The sequence below is a fragment of the Oryzias latipes genome, chromosome 9 (assembly GCF_002234675.1).
Source record: "Oryzias latipes chromosome 9, ASM223467v1".
Lineage (NCBI taxonomy): Eukaryota > Metazoa > Chordata > Actinopteri > Beloniformes > Adrianichthyidae > Oryzias > Oryzias latipes.
This window is the reverse complement of record NC_019867.2, coordinates 5,492,433-5,515,353: the sequence shown is the minus strand read 5'-3', so window position 1 is coordinate 5,515,353 and position 22,921 is coordinate 5,492,433. Positions and strand designations below refer to the sequence as shown.

The 22,921-nt window shown below is 38.5% G+C and overlaps 1 long non-coding RNA gene across 3 annotated transcripts in view; it reads right to left on the bottom strand.

Annotated features, from left to right (window-relative positions):
* LOC105354691 overlaps positions 1-20,651 on the bottom strand; it is a 28,779-nt gene extending 8,128 nt beyond the window's left edge. For 2 of the 3 annotated variants that reach the window (XR_002290820.2, XR_002290821.2), the window contains exons 1-3: positions 20,559-20,651; positions 12,694-12,773; positions 5,019-5,113 (exon numbers count right to left, since the gene is read on the bottom strand). This is a non-coding gene — a long non-coding RNA (uncharacterized LOC105354691). Of the gene's footprint in view, positions 1-5,018; positions 5,114-11,218; positions 11,307-12,693; positions 12,774-20,558 lie in introns of all 3 variants that reach the window. The other variant, XR_002873923.1, reaches the window with a different exon arrangement.
* Between the last annotated feature and the right edge of the window lie 2,270 nt (positions 20,652-22,921).

Here is a 22,921-nt window from a genome sequence, read left to right as displayed (position 1 = left end):
GATAATTACTTCTCTTTACTGCTAAGTTGTGTCAACTTCAACCAGTAAAATAGTTTATTATTGAAAAGTAAGAAGCAAAGTTGATTTGATGACTGTTGAAGCAAAAATGTTTTAACTTTAGGTCCAGTTTTTCCCCCCAAACATCCTTGAAAATTCAAAAAGTGCTGTAATATATGCTGAGTTTAAAAATGGCAGCAATTAGAGTGAGAATTTGCTTCCAAAAACATCTTTCTTTATGATGTAACGAAACAGTTAAACTTGTTTTAGTCTTTTTGCTCACTGCAGGACTTTTACAAAATTGCTCGTCTAGATTTTGTTTTCTTTTTCTTGCTTTCCTCCCTAATTACTAAGATGTAGTATTTTATTTTTCTAGTTTGTGGCTTCATATTCAGACCATTTTGGACCACACTGAGATGCTCTGTGGGCGAGTGCTGGCCCTGAGGCTGAATGTAGATTACATCTTAGACGGGGTAACCCCGCTTCTCACTTCATCAAGCCGGGATGGGATCCAGCCCCCTTCCTCAGCCAACCAGAACCTTTTTCATTGTTATTTCTCTTGTTTGTTTTCAAGGATTTGCTCACGGACTGAAACAGTCACATGTGATATCAGAAAACCCAGTGTGTGCCGTTCAGGTCCTCCTGTTTGCTTTTCAGGGCTGTGGGTGCAGTGAATACAATTCTTCTCACACCATGTTACAGTATCACATACCGCCGTGCCGAAATACCTAGAAATTGTTTCTTACTGCAGCCTGAAATTATTTATTTTTTTGTTCTCCTCACAGACATGGAGGAGATAAGTCCATTGTAAACACCGGCTTTTCTTTCCACCAAACTGTTCAGGCTCAGCCTTCAAACTGCCCAATGGGGAATATTTCATTGTGGATTTATTTTGCCCATGAACTTGATTCCTTAGAAATCCCCATGGGAGCAAAAACCTCAGTGAACTCTAAGAAGGCGATGAGTCCAGGATGGCCCTCTTGGATCTAAATCGCCATGGTGAACGCAGAGACAGTAGCAAACTCTTCACCGAGCTCGGTCTCAAGCATGCTGACATTTAGGTGCCAGCATTCCTCAGAGGATGTTCTCTCATTGTCTCTGCAGTAAATTTACTGGATAAAAAGAGCAATAAATCCAGTGTAATTTAAGAATAAAATACTATAAAAGAAGAACTTGGAATTACCGGAGATTCAGGTTTGTGTCGCAACATGTATCCACAAGTCACCCGGAAAGAATGTTTGTATTGGCTAAAAGCTTGCTTAATAGAAAGATGAAAAAACTTAAAATAACAACTTGTGTCTATCTAAACACTAGAAAGATGCTGCGCTCATTTTGGCAAAACAACCTAAACATTCGCTGAATAGATGGATGCTCAAACCTGCATGAGTAAACCGGAAATCCCAGAAAATGCAAATGAACGTGTCTTTTTTGGAACTGAAATGCCTAAAATGTCCAAAAAAAAATATGCCCAATCTGCTTTAAAAGGGAACCTAACCAGTTTTTTTTTTTGTTACAATTTATGACCAGCAGTACTAAATCCAGCTGTAATGCAGTATGAGTTCCATTAATACTCTTTATAGTTTAACAAGATCAGTGAATCATAACTGTGTATTCTAAAATCTAAATCTCTTTTGAAAAGAGGAAAGGAAACACCTGCTTTTAAAGTCACAGCTTGGCCTTTCACTAAGCAAAAATGGAGATTAATGGGAGATCAAAGCTTGCATAAGACGGTTACCAAACCTTAAAACAAAGGTGACTGTTAAAACCGTGGTGGTAAACTCATTGTGACACAGTTTCTGGACGTTTTCCCTCAGCTCTAAATTTGGAGCACCCATATCAGCTGTCACACACTGAATATTGTTGCTGGGTTTGTTAATCTTTGACCACGTCACATCTGACATTTCGAGCTCCTTCTTTGTGTAATTCTTTAAAACTGTTGCAGAAAACAAAACTGATCACATCCTCTGAGCAAAACTCCATTAGACCTTATTAGGTGGGAAGTAAAAAGATGCTTATTTCATTTAAATTAAAAGAAAAAAAGGGAATGTATAGGATAAAAAAATATTTCTTAAAGGAATCTCAAGGAGTTTATATTTTGAATTAAAGCAAAACCAGTGCGTTTATTTTATAAAGGAGATCTGTGCTTTTATTTTCTATGCTGCATTGGAGAAAAGGGGAAAAACTATATAAATTGTGTTTATTATATATCTGTTCACTGTCATCAATTTAGGATTAACCGCATAACAAAAAGTTTGTGTATTTTTAAACTGTTTATTACAAAACGCCTCATAAAAATCAGATTTTTTTTTTTTTCACAATATCTGGGAACTTTGTAACTTGAACTGCAACGTCTGGCAATGATGTGGTCGTCTCAGCGACAGATGAGAGTAACATCATGTCCGTGGGAAAAGCCTTGATGCTATTTTTAAATACGTACAGTAGATCTAATTTCATATTGACTTTATTAGTCCGTGGATGACACCGACCCAGAGCAGATTAGGTGACCTAAAGGTCAGGAAGTCCATCAGGCTGGAGCATGAGTCAAGTCAGTCATACCAACGTCTAAAGGATTTTCTTGGTTTTTTTTCAGCTGTTTTAGTGTGCATGAAGAGCACACTTCATGAATATTTCACAAATGGATCCTGAAAGGGACTTCATTTGTTTCCTATTGATGACTCACTCTATATAACATTTGGGTAAAAAGAAGATATTACACAAAAATACAAACAATATGAATATTCAGAAAAGTAATATGAGATAAGGTTCACCTCAGAAAACAGATCATACTCCTGAGTATCAGCTGTTTTTACCCAGTCAACTGTATTATAGGACATGTGTTGTTTTTTTTTGGTTTGGCCCAATTGGTTTTCATTTAAATTCTAATTTTTCTTTCTTTTCTTTAGCTTCTTGACTTCCTGTCTTTTTCTTCTGGAACCACACAAACAGTGCAATAGCAATCAGATGTAAAAGTATACATTTTTATTTACCTTTTTTAACCTAAATATTCACAAATCATTAAAGGTGCGATAGCAAAAATTTGTTTTGGTTCCAAAATACAAACCATGACTTTGAATTATTTTACTTGGCCCTCACAGGCCGATTAGGTGCAGCAACTTCTTGTTTCCTTTTAATAAACTTGATGGAATTTCTCTTATTCCTGTCTAAAGTTTATATTTTTTTCTTTTTAAGTCAGGAGGATAAAAACTAAGAAGGTAAAAGTTTTAGAAATTGTCCCATTTTCCAGAAAAAAATCTTCTGGTTTGCAAAAGCATAAAGTCATTAAGACCACAATCACAAAACAAGTTCAACAATGTGGTAATTGATTTATTTCTAATGTAGCAAGATGGCATACAGGCCATGAAAATTAATACATTGTTTTCTTTGCATAGAGTTTTTTTAAGTAATGTAAGCAAACTGGAATTCAGGATGAGCATCATCCATCAAATTGCTGCCGCATCAAGATTAAAATAAAAAAATATGAGGATTTTACCAATTAGAAAAAAAATCACATTTTTAAAAAATTTAGTGACAGAGGAAAAATTAAAGCAGCGCGCAGGTGCCACCTACCCTCTCTGCCCCCCATGACCAACCTAAATGGCTGCTCAGCGGTTTGGCCCTTCAGCCTCCCCCTCTGCCACCCTGGCCACAGCTGCAAGTAACAAATTCATGAAAAAACTAACAGTTTTTTCAAAATGGTGGCTTTCCTGTTAGTTTTATCTTCATGGCAACCATTTGTTTGTTTTCGTTACCTGACGAACAGATCTATGTATGTGTTAAATGAAGGAAACTTTTGGATTTCCTTGGAGGTTGTTTTGTTAACCACGCCCACATTCTTCAAACATATGTCATAATATTTCGTACAGCTTGAGTCAGGGTTTTGTGGATTAAATGTTCACAACATTCCAGCAAAAAATGTGCTAAAAACAGGGGAACGCCACTTTGAGCGCTCGCCACGCTAACGCTTAATCTAAAACTTCTAATACCAACATTTTTTTCTACGTATCTTCCTGATGATGCTATAAGAGTTAGGAGGAGACAGATCCAAATTCCTAAGAGGAATTTAACTTTGTAGATGGTATTGAAGATGTTTTTTACTCAATATGGCGGCATCTTCCCAAGGTTTAAGGTCAACAAAACTTTCGCTGTGATTGAAGACCAGAAATGTGGCGTGTGTGAAATTTTGTCGAGAACTAAAGTTGTCTTCTTCTATATTGTGTGACAGTGAACATTGCCAATTTTCACAGTCTAAAACAAAAGGGCCACCATAGGTCCTCTGGCCATCCCATAATAACTTCAAAATGTTCCTGTGTGTTTTGGTTGGTAGATTTAAAAATATTTTCTTGAGCTTCATACGAGATTTTGATTTATATTTTGAAGGTTTGTCCCACTGTGAGGGGAACGTTTTTGTTGTTGTTTTGTTTTTGGGACGGGTTGTTCGCTTTGCCCAAAATTCATTTTTCACCGAATACTAGGTGTGTGCGCATTTTGGTGAGCTTTTCAGTATGTGGTGGAGGCAACATTTTTGCTCAAAGGCACAATAAGAAAGAGGAATCGTGATAGCAATCTTGTCTTTCTGAGCCAAGATTTCTTATATGGGACATAATAAAAAAAACTAGTGAGCAGTAAAAATATGACAAGTGGAGTAATGTCGGAATATCACAAGCTCATAGTCACAGTGCCGTTGTTTGGCGCCCAAAAAAAACAACTTCATGAACACACGGGCGGATATGAAACCAGGTTAAGGGTTTGTTTTGCGAATGACACTGGAAAGTGTGAGAGATTGAGATTTCACATCCTTTTTATAGATCATTTATGATTAAGCTCTGACAGAAGCCGCCACACAGTTCCACAAATCTTTATGGAGTTAATCAGGATTCAAACTATGGATAGGTCTACATCACCTCAAATACATCCAACTGAATGGCATGTATGATGCTACATCAAATATTTGCACCACTGTTTCCTAGTTTGTGCCACGTTTCGCACAGCAGTGGAGAAAAAAAAAGGATCTTGAGCCTCACCTGATCTTTGCTCCACCCTGCACACCTGGTGTTCATTTCCTTTCTTTATGATCTGCACGTTTCCACTCCTTAAAGCTCTGTTGTCGGACTAAAAGCTGTAAAATAAAAGCAAACAATGCCAGTATAAACCATTCTGATGCGCTGTTTGAATAGCACACTTGACTTTAAGGGATTATTCTTTGTGTGATTTCTAATCCCACTGGTCAAAATGGTGGCATGCACATGTTGCCTTAAAGGCTTTAACTGCATTCCTGCTGCAGTTTTATGATGTGACTTCATGTGGTGCATTTCCTGCCTTTCTGTTTTACCATACTCCAATTATTATGGTTCAAAGATTCATAAACATATTCTTTGGTCATGTTTGGTTGCTCTTTTGTTGATACGTCTTTCTTCACACTGAGGCTTCACAATGGAAGACACAAGTAAATCCAGTAGTGTGGGGGGAGTTTCCACAGCTTTTATGTCTGTTTCATTGGGCTGCCTTTATTGTGCACAATAAAAAACAGAGGTGTCTGTCTGCGACAGTCAAGCCATTTTCATGTTTTATTATGATCTTGTCCACTTTTCTTCTCCTACAAGCTCCTTGAGTTATGTAACTTTAAATTTTGAGTTGCTGGTTTCATTACAAGACTGGGAGATTTAAAAAAAAGATGCAACGGTTCTGCAGGGAACTGGTTGTGCATCTCCTGTTTTTGAGAAGTTTCTTTTCAGCTCCACTGACTACGTTTTGACTTGAACTGAACGCGGTGGCACTTTGATTAAAAACTATCCAGTCGGAGTGTTACTGACCATGCTGCATACAATCAAAAATGGTGTCTTCTATTTTTGTCTACAGCCCAGATGTGTCAAAATATCCTAAACAGCATTTACATTAATTTACAAAGATGTTTAAAACTTATTTTATTATAATAATGTGTAAATGTGGGTATTTTCAGGTGGTTTAAGAGGCAACATCTCCTTATCAAGGATCTACTTGGCTGTCAATGTTGTCTGGAATTAAATTTGTGTTGCACTAACTTAAACTTTTATTTTCTTATAGAGATTCCATCCAACCCTTTCTTTTTTCCAGTTATGACTCATTTTAGGTGCTATGGAAAGGTCGCTTTATTCCGTCGGTGCATCACCTCTGCTAAACACATGAACAGTATTTCTGTTGGGGGCACTAATGTGGTTTTATGGTCAAAGCTAAACTATGTGGGTGGGATTTACTGTTCGAGATCTTCAGTCCTACTCTGACTGTTATCTTTTTCTAGAATTTTCTGCCAGTTATGGGGCATCCTAAGAAAGAAAGAAACCTTTAGCAGAAAAAAAACTAACCTTTATAAATAAAATCTTGTGAAGACAAGTTTTTCATATGAAAGTTGATCGGGCAACGTTAAATAGTGTAGTGCTGTTAAATAGCTCTCCAGCCTGAGTCACATGCACTATTATGGGGGATTGAGCCGTATGAGTACCGTGGGTTTCTGGTTGTTCGAGCCCACAGAGGATCGCATAGGGGAGTGGCTGCATCTCAAGGGGAGCGCAGGTACGTCTCGCAGTTCCTTAGAGGCTCGTGCGGCCACCTTAAGACCTGGGGCCTCATTTATAAACATTGCGTACGCACAAAAGAAGGCGTACGCCACTCTCTACGCAATAGTTGAGATTATAAAAAGCAAACTTGACGGGAAAATGTGCGGTCCTTCATCCTCATAAATAATATATTTAACAGAACGAAATAATGTGCCAAACTGACATTCCCGTCAATGTGTCCGTCTGGCGGAGCAGATATAGGTGCAATCAGACAGACAGATGGATAGATGGAGAGAGATGCATTAATTGTCCACTGGGGAAAGTTGTTTCATAGTAAAACATTTCTTCATAAGCTACAGAATTATGGTATTCATGCATATGCCTTTAGTTTGTTTTATTTTTGATAAAACAATGTTTGGCGTATGTCTCAACCATGCAGAAAGCAACAAGAAATTACATTTGCGCTGAACAATTTCCCATTTCCACGTCGATTATTACCGACATCTGTAGCTTGTCAGATGCAATTAAATAGATGGAAATAAAATGCCCCATCACAATGCGTAATGACGCACAATGGCTGATCTTGCGCTCTTAAAAGATGTGGCAAATGAAAGAATTCGGAGTGAACGCATCTTTAGACCAGTGTTTTTCAACCAGTGTGCCGCGGCACACTAGTGTGCCGTGGGAGATGGTCAAGTGTGCCGTGGAAAATTGCCCTCATTAACTGATCTAAAAGCATTTCCCATCTCCAGGAAATCAGCTCTTTGTTCATCCAAACTGGCCCTGATAAAACACTGAGTAGTTAGGAATATAAACGATCATAAAATACTTTTTTCTTTGTTTTTATTTGATTCTATTAAAGACATTTTGATAAGAATGACGCGAAATAGCTGCAGCTATAACTGTGTAAGGAAAAGTCCCGCAGCTTTTACTGTCTCCACGACTCCACCAATCATTCTTGAAGGCTTAATCACATGTCATCAGTCTGACCAATCAGAAGTGGTTAAAGTCTCCACTTCCTTGTTCCAATTTAGCTCATAACTCACTCAGTTCCGACAAAAACACCAGCTAAAGCTCGTCTTTAGCGGTGTAACTTTCCACAGAATCCGGTATCAGACCGTGGAACAAGTGAACAAAACCATGAAGCTCAGAGACGCGAGTCTTTCTGCCGTTTTCTCACAGTTTTCACACTACATCTCCCATGATGCATTGGCTTAAAGGGACAGCGTTTTGAAAACACAACGAACATACAGTTTGTATGTAACTTAACTTTTATTACATCTTTTAGAAAAACATCTGCAACTTCCTGCTTTTTCTGCCACAATTATCACAAAAATGCACGTCAGATTGCCGGGGGGGGGGGGGGGGGCTGTAGATCAAAACAGACTATGAGTTTCTGCTTTTTTTTTTTTTTTTTTGTGATGCTGGTGTGCCGCGGGATTTTTGTCAAGGTTAAAGTGTGCCGTGGCTCAAAAAAGGTTGAAAAACACTGATCTAGACAGCAAGGAGACTTGTTGGCAAACGAGGACGAGTGGCTTATGAGCCGGTTCCGACTTCCTCTGCGGGCTTTTGGGGGGGTGTCACCCGGTGCATCTGGCGCGTCGGTGTCCCCCTGCGCCTCAGTCACCACTCCTCTTAAAAGGGATTCCCCAATTATTGCCGCCAGTCTCTCATCAGGAGGGGTCAGCTCCGGTGTCCCCCCCCCCCTCCCCCACACCCGTGGCAGACACGGGTGTGTGTGTGTGGTGGGGGGGGGGGGGGGGATTTCAGCGCTAGACGTTTTTTTGCCTTGACTTTGATGTCCGACCTTTTCTTTTTTATTTCGGCCACGGTCCGAGGTTGTGAGGCTACAGCATTTACGGCGTCTGCAACCGTCTGCCACTCACGTGCCTTTTTGGCATTAGTAATGCCCACACTGTGGCCTCCAAACAACACTTTTCTCCTCTTTTCCACCTCGCCAACGATAACTTCTTCTTCACATTGAGTGAAGTTACGTTTTTTTGATTTCCTCTCTGTGTTTGCCATGGTTTCGCAATCAATGAATATTCATTTGTGGGCGTTTCACGGACTATTTATGGGCAACTATGGGCGTGTCATGAGGCCGCAAAAGCTGCGCAGCATTTAGAATTGGTTGTGATTTATTAAGGGAAAGATGCGTAGGATGTGCGTGCGTGCGGTTTTATAACTCCGAATATTTCTGTGCGTACGCACGTCCTATGTTTCATCCGTACGCCACTTCTGACGCAAATCCTACGCAAAGTTTTATAAATGAGGCCCCTGGTTTGTACGTCCAGGCGATTTGTGTTGGTCGCAGGTCCATCAGAGAGGAATCGCACTGATTCTTACGACATCATCCACAACTGGAATTTTACATCCGCAGTGCAATCACATGCAAATCAATAAACTGGAATTTATTGAAAGTAATTTGAGTGGGTGATAATGGAGCAAACTGTCCAGAAAAATGTATTTTTGGCACTGAAGATGATGAAAACTTTAAGAAAAAAAACAAACTTTACACACACACACACACACACACACACACACACAGAGCAGACAACTAGATATAAAATAGAGCAAGTTACTGGATAGATGTACCATATATCTCATATCTTGCAGCACGAAGGACATTCACCTCTTTATTTTAGTTTTAAGGTATTTTTAGCCTCTGTTTAGCAGATGAATAAACCCTTTCCTCCTCTGTTTCATGGTGTACCTGCGCATTCACAGACACAGCAAGTGTGTGATCAGGATGTCCATGTTACATATAAATCCTGGAGACAATCGCATAGCTTGAAAAGTACAAACGCCTCTCAGAAGTTCATTGCCGTTATCGCGGACAGTCACAAGTAAAACCAGCCAACGTTAGTATGAACTAGACTGCATAATTGTGGTGATGACATGGCTGATCGTCGTGAAGTATACACTGGGCTTCAGGGATGTTATGAAAATGCATCGGGAAGTATTCATGAGGATGATGGAAATTGCACGCACTTATGACGCAGAGATGATGCTGTCATACGGTGTTCATATGCCACACGTCCATATGCAAGTGATATGTATAAACCCATATCTAGGATGTCCACGCAAACTACACTCGGATTGTCCAATATCCTCGTCAGAAACAGTCAGGCTGTATGCAAGGAGCAGACACTTATCTCGTAAATGGAACTGACCAGCTTGCTGTGCAGTGCGCAAGGTTTGGGTGAGGTTTCGTGTCATAATAGTGCTCACTACGACCTGTCGCCCGCAGTATGCCCGTAGAATAAAATGTCTATGAACATTTTCGCTCCGCAGGCTCACCGAGCTAGAGATTCACAAGGGTCAACTGTGTGCCACATGCAGATTTACACATTTTTTTCCTGCAGACAGCCTGTATCCACTCATAAGGGCTGTTGTGCCTAAGGGTAAAGGAGGTCAAATTCGCAAAATGCTTCTCAAGCATTCACGTTTCTGTTGCTCATACCTTACCTTTTTATTTTTAAACATCACTGCTCCAACGTTTCTGTTCTAGCTTCATTTTTGTTGTAATGACTATTCTTTATAAATTTCCTAAATAAAGATAATTAGTAATACCGCCCCTTTACACACAGCAGCTTGTGTTCAGCAGTGCTTGTGGCAACACAGATGTGTATTTTGTTTGTGTCTGTATGTCTGTCTGTTTTCCTGTTGTAAACAGTTTGGCGTGATGTTCTTTTAGACTCAACACAGTCTCTGCTTGCACACAAACGCTTGTTTTCGGTGATGTCCTGTGCGATGGGAACTCCTGTCAGCAGCCAAGACTTTTTGTGCCTCTCATCTGCCTGAGCTGATGCTCAAATACCTTTCCGCTCGATGCATCGCAGACATGAAAAAACAGGAACAGAGTTTTCTGTCCTTTTTTGAGCTTATTCTGCTGAAAGGGAAGCAATGCTGTGTGCTATTTGTCTTTTTAATGCACAATACACTGTCTTCAAACAAAGTGCTTTTACTTCTTTTTTTGTCTTTATAAAAACAGAAAAAAGTATAAATAAAAACAAAAGAAGTTGATGCACTGAAAGAAACCTGTCATGAAAAGTCATGTCTTTAGTTTTCCTGGAAAAAAAAAACACAAAGAGGCAGCGTGCAGTTTTATATGGGATGAATAATATATTTGAACCATATTTTTTCTTGGCCTCACCAGTAATCAAAAATAACTTCCTTTCAAGCTTGAAGCATATGAAATCACAGCAAAGTTGCTGTACTATATTGCATATTTGGGAAAAAAGGTGGATATTAATGGACCTGGTGAGTGCATTATGCCTCTGTCCTTTCACTTTTGTAAAAGCTGAAGTCGCTAAATGAAAGCAAAGCAGGACGTCTAAGTTCCCATCATCACATTTTAACAGGCCTGACTTTGGGAGAATGTGCCAAAACCAAAAATCTTTCCTTCCAACTCCAACAATGACATTCTCACACCATTCCTTCAGGAGAAAGCACAAGGGCCTTTTTCAGCATGTAATTAAGATAAAACTGCTGTCAACTTAATATAGCTCTTGGGAAACAGCTTTGTAAGTGAAAGTGGGTCTTTCCATTGTTTTGCTTCGTACTTTAAAACAGTTTGAAACAGCCATATCATGTTTTTAAGGGATAAAACTATCATCTTATATATCTTTAGGAATGATTCTTAATTTAAAACCAATTCTTATGATTTAGTTAAAATATTGTTTTATTACACAGTGTGGGACGGACTGGCGATCTGTCCAGGGTGTACACCGCCTTCGCCCAACAGTGGCCAGGACAGGCTCCAGCAACCCCTTCCTCCTGTGACCCAGATAGGGATACAGCGAGTTAGGAAAAATGATGGGTGGATGCTTTGTTACATTACACAAGGCTTAATTTAAGCTAACTGAAAAGCTTTTTGCTAATTAAAAAAATAATTTTTAAATGTATTGTTTTCGCTCTTTGTTGTTATTTTTTAATACACAAATTGTAGATTGAATCCAAACAAAACTGTGACCAACAAATCTCATCGTGGGGAAAGCGAATCATTGCATCCGGTATTTATTTCTGTACTGTTCGCATACATAATGATTAATTGGCTTATTTCAAAGAATTTTAAGCAATAAAGCAAACTAAAGTGACATAAAAAAAAATACATAGGTATATTTAAGATATTAATAACAAATAAAAGAAAATGATGCTATCTTCTTGATATTATTATGGCTCCTAATCATAAATAGACATATTTGCATTTTATACAGTTCACAATGATCCTTTTATCTTCAGATGATGCCCCACCCTTGTTGAGGTCAGGTGTTCTTTGAAGAACCACAACTGAACTTTCTGCTAAATATCTTAATTGACTTTTCTCATAATGAGTTTTCTCTGCATTTCCAGGTGACTTTAGTTTTGTCCTGCAAAAAGAGGGCTTTGGAAAACTGTAGTTCATGTACATGCATTTTGCAACAAATTTCTGAGAAGTGACTGAAGTTATTCGAAGTATTTGTGATTCTCTTTGGTCTAAAGTTAAAGAACAGCTTTGAGACAAAGCACCTGATGTAACCACTGGGGGGCACAATCCAGTGCTTCAGGATCAGGAAAGGGATCCATCATAAAACCAAAACCATATCTATCATGCAAAGCACAAAGAGAACTTTCATTCTGAATCAGTCCTGGCCCGGGCCAACAGAGAGCATCACCATTGCTGTTGACCTGCAGGGGGCCATTGGAAATTGGACCACTGCTGTTTGAAGAAGGAGAGGAGGAAGCGGGGAAAGAAGAAAGGAAAGTCAGGAGTGTAAGAACTTTGCAATGCGGGGATTTTGACAGGAGAACTAGAGGGTTGGCTGACATGATGGAGAGAAGAAAGGGGGAGATCCTGAGTGCTCAGGAGATAAGATGAGGGAAGTGGGACGTAAGATTGGGAGCATATTCAGGCTGTTTTATCAGAGGAACGGAGCAGGAGCCATCCTGTAGGAGGAGTTTGCTAAATTGCAGGTGAAGACAACCAGATAGAATGATTAGTCTCAAGCTGGAAGTTGAGATGTTGAACGCTGTCAGATGTTTTGTGGTATTCTGGAGGAGGATGGATGAGGAGATTCAGGGAATAGAAGACAGCTGTAATCAGGACAGACTTTAAGAGACATGGGGGTGATGGAAACTGCGTCTTGATTTAAACATTTTCAAGTAAAAGCTGACACAACCAAACCTGCTGCCTGCTGTGCCGCCTCTCCATGGTTAGCTTGTCCAAGCCTAGGATTTCCTAACATCGCACTTGTAGAGTGTTTTCTGAAAGAGATTTGCCAAAATGCATTCAAGGTCATTCAGGGGTTGGTAAAAAAAAATGATGCAAAATACATTCTGAAAAAACACTGTTGGCTTTTCTTTAAACAGAATAGAAAGTACAAAATGTACATTTGCCTATTTCATTGAAAAATTAAGTTTTTCAAACATTCTTCAATAAATGAAGTGAACCAACGCAAATCACAGTGTCACCGTAAAATATGCACCCTTTAAAATGCATTTTCCTTTAGTTTAAAGAGTTTTACTAAATGTTATGTAGGCCATGCTGCGTAATGTGCCTGTTTTTTTGAAGTTTTATTTTCTCACCGAGAGGTTGACTCCTCCCCATTTCTCAGTATTTTGCAGTTCTTGCAGCACCCGTCTTTATTTATCTGCTCTCCTTGTTCCATTGTCATTCTAATAGAATCTTTAGAATGGATGGAAATCTGTGAATGCAATTCATATTAATACTTTTAACTTTTTTTTTGATGTTTTTAATAAGACAAGGGTGATTTTATTTATTCAATCCATTCGTTTTTCAAATGCATTAAGACAATTTAAATGCATTATCTTCCATAACATATTTTTTTGTTGTGTAACATTCTTAGCCACAATCTGCTTTAGTTTATAACAAAATAATCGTTTCTAAGGCAGAATTACGAGAGTTGAAGTCATCTTTAAAGGGGATTTTAGAATGACTCTCCACACGTGCATTAATTATGGCATTGTTTTTCAGTTGAACAAAAAAATTGAGATAAAATAGGTTTAAATTTGGATTATTTAGCATGAGTGTGTGCAAAGCGGATGATAGCTCATTTTATTGCTGTTGACAAATGTCCAATTCTCTTCTATTTTCCTTCTTCAAACAAGGGCGTGTCCGTGTTTCATTCACAAAGTATGCCGGCTTAACTTCCTCTGAAGGTGCAACCTGCACAGGCTATTACTGGCTGTTCTTTGTCAGTGTTCTTTCATCTTGACATTTACACCTCCCTGGCAGAAACAACAGAATTCTGATTGAAACGTGCATGACATGCTTCAAGAAATATGTAAAAAAAATACAAAAAAATTGTTCAAATATACGAGTTGAAAAATGTGACTTCAGCAACATTTTATACCAAAAAAAAATCAATCAATCCTTATCTGGTTATGCGTTTGTGTTTGACAGTGTGTGTTAAAGAGTTTCCTTTAAAAAAAAAGTACTACAAAGTATTTTAATTTAAACTTCTAAAACCATTAGCAGGTTTTATAATCAAAAGTTTTTCTTACTACAAAAGCAAAAACACTGCACTTTACCCATGAGCACTTTGGGTCTGTTGTAAATCAAGAGCTGCTAAACAGTTAATGAATAAAGCAGAACAGAACTTTTTACACAACTTTGTTACAGTAAAAGTTATTTCACTGTAATCCATTACTTTTGTAATAAATTGGCTGCAACACGTTGAATTGAGTTGTCAAAACGTTTGTGCAACACAGTAAACTCTTGGCCTCTTTGTCCTATAGTAACCTCAGTGCATGGACACACCCAAACATCTGATCACCTGATCCGCCAGGGGAGACGTTGTACAACAGAACCCTGGGAACGCTAGAGTAAGGCAGAGGAACGCCAAAGAACAAATGTGAATGCAGACATTACAGGTTTTACATGTGCACAGACCAGTTTTAAGGCTTCTTAAGTCCCGTTTAAGGAGTAAAAATGCACAGATTAATGTCCAAAATCCAGTCAGAGTTTTGAAGATGTTTAAAATACAGCACTGATGGATCCAAATTAATGTTTTAGAAGCTAGTTAGTCAAGATTTTGCTGCAAATCTTGTGAGTTTCACATGAAATTTGCACTGTCACTCTCCCAGACATCAAAGGGTTATTAATGCAACATCAGATGTCTGGTTTGTTGTTGAGAGCTCAGGATTTTACAGAAGTGAGCATTAAGGTTAAATAAAATTCTAATGCATCTAAACAGTACTCGATGTTGTATGGCTGAACTTGAAAAACCTTCAACTCCTGTTTCATAGTGTAAATAGTTATTTAAGTAAATACACACACAAAAAAAGAATTATTAACAAATGATTGGAAATGTCTCAGGAAAAAAGTAGCTTTTCTGCATATAAGGAAGTGAAACAGATATGAGTATTTGTGTGTATGTGAACTGCCGTACAGTTTTTATTTTCATTTTCTATGTATTACGAGAAAAAAGATTTAACAGTTTTCTTAGGATTGCTTCGGATGCTTACAGCATTAGTCATCAACGACTATTACCTGCCGTTCTCAGCTTGCACTGAAAACAAACCAATAAAAATGTTAAACAGTGGTTTCAACACGTTTTTTTTGCTTCACCCTTTTTTCCCCCCCTTAACAACAGATAGTGAGACGTTCTACCCCCTGTGAGCTGAAGGCAACTCTTTTCACACAGATTTGAGAGCTCCAGTAGTGATTTCCAGAGTTGGATGCATTTATCACCTTCCAAGTGTCTTCAGGGTCAACAGACTTTTGTTTTGTCCTGTAAAGTCTGTCTATGTAGAAACATCTCACACTTCACTAAGCTACAAGAACTATTCTGTCACTAAAAAGCAAACAAATGTTTGAACGTCCAAAAAACCCTCAATATGTTATCTTAATAAAATAAAAAAATTATGTCCAGATGTTGAGTAATTTCTTGGTGGTATAAAGATGGCAATCTACGTTAATAGCCAACAGTTTAAGATTTTATTTTGCTTGCAAAACATTTCGCTTTTACAGCTAGATAGCTGTCTGTTAAAGAAAATTGATTTTTTGTGTTTTTTTTTATTGTGGCATTTTTCTCATTAGGGAGGACATATAGAAAGTGATTCAAGTCATAGCAAGTCAGGGGCAAACAACAAAAAGTTGTCGGAAAAAGCTTGTAGGTGGGATGTAGAAGCTCCCTGCTCCTCTCCATTCTGATGCATCCACTTGTAGACGACTAGAATTATGTACGTCTTTGTTTTCCTCGTCTGAGCTGAAATCTGGCTCAAAGCAGCACGGCTGGACATTTCCAATATTGCTGGCCATTTTTACTGCACTGGTAATGTTAGGTTGGGGTTGTGAGGGGCTGTAAGCCGGTGTAAGAGTGTGTAAACTGATGATGATAGGATGTGAGGGCGGGGTTACTCCATGCCAACAGTCTCGCCCACCACTCAGAGGGGTATTTCTAATGAACCCCTGCTGTTCGGCAGAAAGTATGTCACAGAAAATGACTTATTTTTATTTTGAGTAGAAACTCCATCATTTCACTGTAACAAAGATGATCGGAGTGGGAATTTAAACTCCCAGGAGACATGGTATCTTAGCTGTAGCTTAGGGAAAATTTTCTCAGCATACAACTCCTCCTAAACTGAGGAAAGTTCAGAATTTAGATATTTTGAAAAACAAGAGTCAGTGACCTCTGTGTTGATACTTTCCACAACTCTACCCACAAAGGCAGTGAACACACAATTGAAAGGCTTGACCCAGAGTTACTTTCTCATGGAATTTATCCAAGTTATGAATTTTTCTTTGTTAGATCAGAAACTTTGTGGGCTACTAACTCATCGCAGCCACTTTCCCACCAAACACTGAAGTTGGATTTGACACAGGCTCCCTTTGTTTTGGAGCAAGTGCTACACATTCAATGGGTAACATTCAAAAGGAGCGCTGTGTAACAGCCCCCCGATTAGAGTCAGTTTAAAGGTTTGCTGGAGGAGAAGGGAGGAAGGGGTCGGGGTTAAAGTTGGAATTGGCATGGGGGGTTGGCTCTGCTGCACACAGTAGGGATGTGTACACGACTGCAAATGAATATAAGCTGGAAGGTGATTTAACGGTTGCACGGGGATACTTTTTTCTTTCTTTTTGTTTGTTTTTTTTCTATTGCAGTGTGGGGCCACACTTAAACTCCTGCATGGTGTGTGGATGGAAAGTTATTGGACAAAAGTAAGCAGCAATTTTCTTTTCCTTTGTCTTGCCCATTTTTATAGTATTTTTTCTTCGAGCAAATCATATAGGTTTGCTCTTCTGCAAAAAATGTTGGTGCATAGTTGCTAAAGCAGCAGGAATAACAGGGTTTATGTCTGCACAGGCTATAATGATGGCTGTCACAAAAAAAGGCGTGTCATGTTGCACACAGATCTTCCCATATTCTGAAACTCTGTCAATGAACTGGAGTAACCCTCCTTTAAGGTGAGGCCATAACTCCCCACCAATCAAAAACAGTCTAAAAATCAGGCATCACTCCCAGAGCCAATCACCTAACTTGTCCCACCCCCCTTTCCTTTGCTTTTCTTTTTTTTTTTTTGAATTACTATTTCATGAGTAAGCACCAACCCCCGGACGCGGAAGTGGTTACCGTTTGTTGGTGTTCACCAGTCAGGCATTCTTTTTTTCTCCCAAAGCAGCGTTCCTCCTGTCTCTTAAGCTTGCCTGCCACCGCATTGTGTGCTCCCCATTCATTCACAAAATACACAATAGGCCTCATCCAAGTTGATCCAGCTCATGACTGAATGTTGGTGCAGTCTGAACAGAAGACCGTTTCAATTTAGAGGAAATTTTAGCCCTGCAGAGTGGCCGTGGTACGCGCATGGTGGCAGTAACCTTAGTGGAGGTGAAATTTGAGGTGGGAGCACTGACACCCTACATCACCCGTTGCATAATCTGTGTCAGGCCGAGACACAGCTGTACATCTATTCGAGCTCAACCCAAATTCCCATCGAATACTGAAACAGGTGGTCCATTCTCATACATGAGAAGGAAGCAGAGGCTGGGAGATGAGACCTTCTCCATGATGAGCCTCTGCTTTCTTTAGAGATGAAAAAATACACACATTTTAATCCCACACAGATGTCAGTCTCTAATGATTGAGAGAGAGAGGTCCTTTCGATCCCCACACACAACAGGGATCTGCTCACAAACCTCAAGTAGAAATGTTTTCCCTCCCAGGTAATGGCAAGGATGTGTGTCTGTGTGTGAAAACCGGAAAGCATGTTTGAAATTTGAACAAATCGAATTACATGATCAATGAAGAACGGTGACAAGCAAAAGGTTGCAATCTTCGAGCAAAAATAAACGGTGCAGCTGTAGCGTTCATACATGCAGGATGCACAAAAGGGAGAAATCCCAAAAGTCACTGGCCTGATGAAATTAACATGAGTCAATAGAGGAAGAAAAGAGAGAAAACAAATGAAATTCTGTGGAAGAATAAAGGTAACAATTGGCACAGAGCCAAAAAAAAACACAATAAAATGTACAAAAGGTGCCACAGAAGTCTGGAAGAATCCAGGAAGCCATCAAAGAATGGCTCAATCGTATAATGGGAATAATAGTTACACAGAGCACGGAAAAGAGGCAAAAATGAGGCGTAATCATGAAGAAAAAGAAAACTAAACTAAATTTAACTTTGTGTGTTTTGTACGTAGAGCCCAAAATCTATCTTAAAAATATGCGTGAACACAAAATGCGCGATTACATAGACTTTACATTAAAAGTAGCCGCTTGAACGTGCGCTGCAGAGGGCTGTGTGAACGTAGGTTCAGATTCTGGCAGACCCAAAGTCACAACTGACTCTGAGGACAAGTTTCTGAGAGGTAACAGCTGCATGATAGGCGGCCGACCGGACAACAGCTTCACTGTCTGTTCAGTTTTAACTGTGAAGAGAAGACTTTGAGCTGTGAGGTTGACAGGTTGAGTTACAGCAAGAAAGTCAATACTAAGATCTAAGAATAAGACAGAGGCCAGAAAACCCAGGACCACCGGGTTTTCTGACTGGAAGAAGCAGTTATGAATCAATCAATAAAAAAAGAAAAAGCTTTGCTTCATCATTTTGACGCTTTGTACGATGTTGAAAAGGTGAAAGGATGGCTTCACAGTGTATGATGTCAACTGACGAGGAGGAGGAAGTGTGATGGTATGGGAGTGTTTTCCTGAACACTGGGCTGACGATTGTACAAGAGGCATCTTAAACGAACACAGCTACCACTGCAACATAATTCCAACAACTGGCAAGGAGGAGGAGACTTGGTATCAGGTTTCTGAAGAACATTACTGTAGAAAGAACGCCCCATCTCTGTTCCGCTGGTACATCAGTAAAAAGCCACTACTTTGATCATTTACAAATTAAGGACAGTAAATATTAATAAATAACTGAGGACGATGTAGTGTTGAAAAAACGGCAACTGATGGAAACAGTGACGTTTTCTGACATCAGATTTGGCTAAAATGACACAAAGATTTAAAAACTTGGGTTTGAAGTATTGGTCCATAAAAATATGGCACTTTATGATCAAAATTAACTTCCACTTTTTTTCTTATCAATAAAACAGAAAAAATTGTTGAACTCTACCTGGTAACTGGGATGTCCCAACACAACACAGACGTCCCTGATCATTGGAGCTGCAGCCTAAAGTTACGCTCTCAAAAAGAAAACTGCTCCAGCTATGAGTAAAATGTCTGCCATTCAGTGTGAAGCAGGAGTTCTTCATTATCCTTCTCAGTGAAAACATCTGTTACTTTTTATCAAAATTGTTTGTCTTCAGTTTGAATACTCATCATTCTTTGAACATTTCCCTTAAAAAAATGCTGTTTTTTTTCTGGCATTTGTTGCTTCAAAAGTTAACTTTGTTGTTGTTGGTTCAACGTTTCAGTGACTCACTGATGCCAGTAAAGGAAATCACAGCATTTCCAGTCCTTGGACAAGTTTTGAAAAGATGTTTGGGGGAAAAACTAACAAAAAAAAGAGGGCTCATATAATTGGGGGGGGGGGGTTCTGAGAATGTATTAGATGACAAACTGCTTCACTGTGCTAATTTGCAGGAAGTCCTAAGTCAACGTTTTTAAAAAAAAAAAAAAGAATACATTCATATTGCTTTTTTTGGAAAACTGGCATTTTTTCCCATCATGCTTTTGTAAAAAAATGAAAATAGGCAGGTGTTCTGGTCACAGTATGTAACCTTGATTCCTCTGCTTGGCAGTGGAGGCATCCTGTCTTTAATCCAGGAGGACCCAGCCATTTTACAGAGAATTGCACCCACAACAGCCTTCAAGATACTTGAACTAAAATAGAGCTCTTCCTGCTCCATCTAGCCATTAAACATCTCCTTTTTGCCTAGTTTATCCATAGAACACTGGTGGATTAAAAAACATGAATTTATCTCTAAAAACATTTTTAAATTGATCATAGTGTCTTTGATGCTTTCAAGCTCCTCAGCTTTAATTGTAGATACAATTCTACAATGTTAAATTATTATCTTTCCTGTTAGAAATGGTACACAGGAACATCAAGTAATTTTGTCCAGTTTCACGTTTAAATATACTAAATAACAAAATGACAAATCTAACTTACTAATAACTTTTCATTGAGATGTAACAGTTTGCTGGGACAATTGAGTCATTTGATCTAGAAAATATCTTGTTTTAAGTAAAATCTCAAATGAAACTAGTTTTTCTACTCCTAATTCTATATAATTTTGACAGCTTTATCTTAAAATGTGAAATCCTAGTCTAAATAGTCAGAAATAAGGGTTTTTAGACTGTTGGATTGTATATTTTTGTGGGCAAAAGTATAAGCATGTATGTATGTTTATAAAGCCACCTAATTTAAAGATTTACAGCTTTTTTTTAAACAATGCACAGTCGTTTTAAGACATAATATGTCCTATTATCTGAGCAATGTACCTAAATTTAAGTGTTTTTTAAGTAATTTAGGATTAAATTATGTCTTAAAAGAGCAGTACACCACAACCTAATTAAACGTTTTACCAAGACTAATTCTATTAGTTCAAGAGAAAAATATTTTAGATTCTATCCTTTACCTTGTTTTGAGAAGGACTTATGACCAGTGTGGTTACAGGAGAAGCAACTGACTTTGGATTTCTGGCTAACAGCTGAGGTGAATGGGGCCAGATTGCTTGAAACATGCTACGGCAAGCCAGAAGTACCAATACAATGTAAATGCACATAACCAGACTAAAGCCATCAGAGACTTTCAGTGCAGTCTTGAACTTTCAAGTTTCTAACAGGTAAATATAATTATGTAGTGTGAAAGGAAGCTGAGATTCTCAGAAACACTTCATGCAGACCTGAAGAAAATGTACACACTCATTCGTTGATGCAGCAGGTGGACACAGTTGACTCTAGAGAGATAAAAATGTCACCTTTGTGGACTCAGATGCAGTAGTGTTTCAGAAATAAGGATTTTGAAGTCCAGCGTTGGGATTTGATCGCGGATGTGTGGATGAACTTGCTGCTCCCTGTTATCTTCCTAAGGAGAAAAAAGTTTGGAACGTGGAATTAAAAGATTAACAGTAAATCCTCACTGTACAGCAATGTAGCTGTGATGGAAAGTGACGTTTCTTTTATGGAGTGATCTGTCAGCCAAAACAGTTAGATGTGTTTGATCAATTGTATAAATCAGTACCCAAATCCTATGAATCAAACATGTGACTTTAAAGCTGAATACCTTCATATACTCTCTTTTGTCTGAGCAACAATAGCCTTACATGTTTGGGTTTTATTTCAGCTTTAATGTGCAGATTAAAATCTAAAAACTTCATCCCCAAGCTGATTATTTGGTTGTAAAGGAAATGGGGACTGTAATTGTTGTTTTTTTTTTTTTTTATAATGAACCATTTGTGATGTTGGTGTGTTTACCTGATTGTGTTAAAAGCAAAAACCAGAGTCTAATCAAAGCCAAAAAATTACAAACTTGAAATAAAGATGTTTGCATGGGAGTCAGTTGGTTATTAGAAATAAAAAGTACCCGACTCACAGTAGGGATGTTGTGAAAACCTCAGCGTATGACTTTGACTAGTTTCTCCTCTTAGTTCGAATAGAAGTTCATGCTTTCATCAAATCTGGCCAGGAAAATGTCCTTGTTAACAGGCAGACCAAAGTTTACTTTTTAGTTCCAGATTTAATGGGTTCCTACATATCAAACAGAAAACAACGTAAGGAAACCAAGTCTTGCAGACTGAGCAGGTTTGGGATCAATTACCTCATATTTAGTGTGTAAACAAAACAAATATAGGTGCTGCAAGAATATCGAGAGAAAACAGGTGGAGACAAACCTGAGCAACTAAGAAGACTCGAAGAGCATTACTGTGGTTGTTTAAAAATTACAAAGCAGATTGCACTTCTTTTGAAGGTGAGCTCCTTTCAGGATTTCCTAGTATGATGAAAACCTTCCACAGTTTTGTGGTTTAGGATACATTGAATCATATAAATTAACAAAGAAGGCTGAATCTCTGCTTTGGAGAGATCAAAAAGCTCTGCAGCTCATTTTAAAAGACAATTATTGCACAAGGTGCAGAACATGATGAACACACCCCTTTGTAGAAAATACTACTGTTGAAACAGCAAAGTTTCTCCAGTCAGAGGCTTCTACAGGTCTGATTCAACAGATAATGGTGCAGCAGATCATTCCTGCCTGAAGTAAGGACCAATCACAACAACTTCTTCCATTTACGGTAGAAAAACATAACTTTTTTTTGCAACAATCATAACTCTGTAATATTTCTGAGTCACACTTCCTTATACAAATAGCTTCACCTCGTAGGCTGATGTCGCCCTGTTCTCACGAATTTGAGTCACTCTGGGTTGGCATTCAAAGAGAGCCGTTCTGGGTGTTGTCCTCTGGATTAACTGCCTTAAAACAATCACACCTGATCATTCTGCTGTAGATAAAGATGGGGATAAAAATAGATGCAAAAATTATTATTGACCAGCCAATGCATGATCCTTGAAACAAAGCCCTTGAGCATGATGAAGATATGGGGTAATCAGCAAAAACCTACTTTTTTCTGCTGTTTTTCCTGAAATAAATGAAAAGTTTAAAACAACTAAATACTATCATCTGAATTATGTGCAGTAGGCAAAAAGTTCAAATATAAAAACACTTCATGTTAAAATTTCCCAGCAAGTTAACTTCTGAAGTTCTGCCTCAAAAATAAAAGGGGTTTGTATAAATAAACTCAGTGTGTGTCCAAAACTACAGTATATAACTCCCTATTGTAACAGTAACATCTGTCAAACACAAGAGGCCATCAGCTCCCATCTGTTTACTGTTGGACAAGACAAGTTAAAAAAAACTGATTAAATGTTACTTTTTACCCCAAAGTCCTAAAATATTTAATAAATTAAATCTAAAAATCCTAAATATTACTTTCAGAAAAGGAAA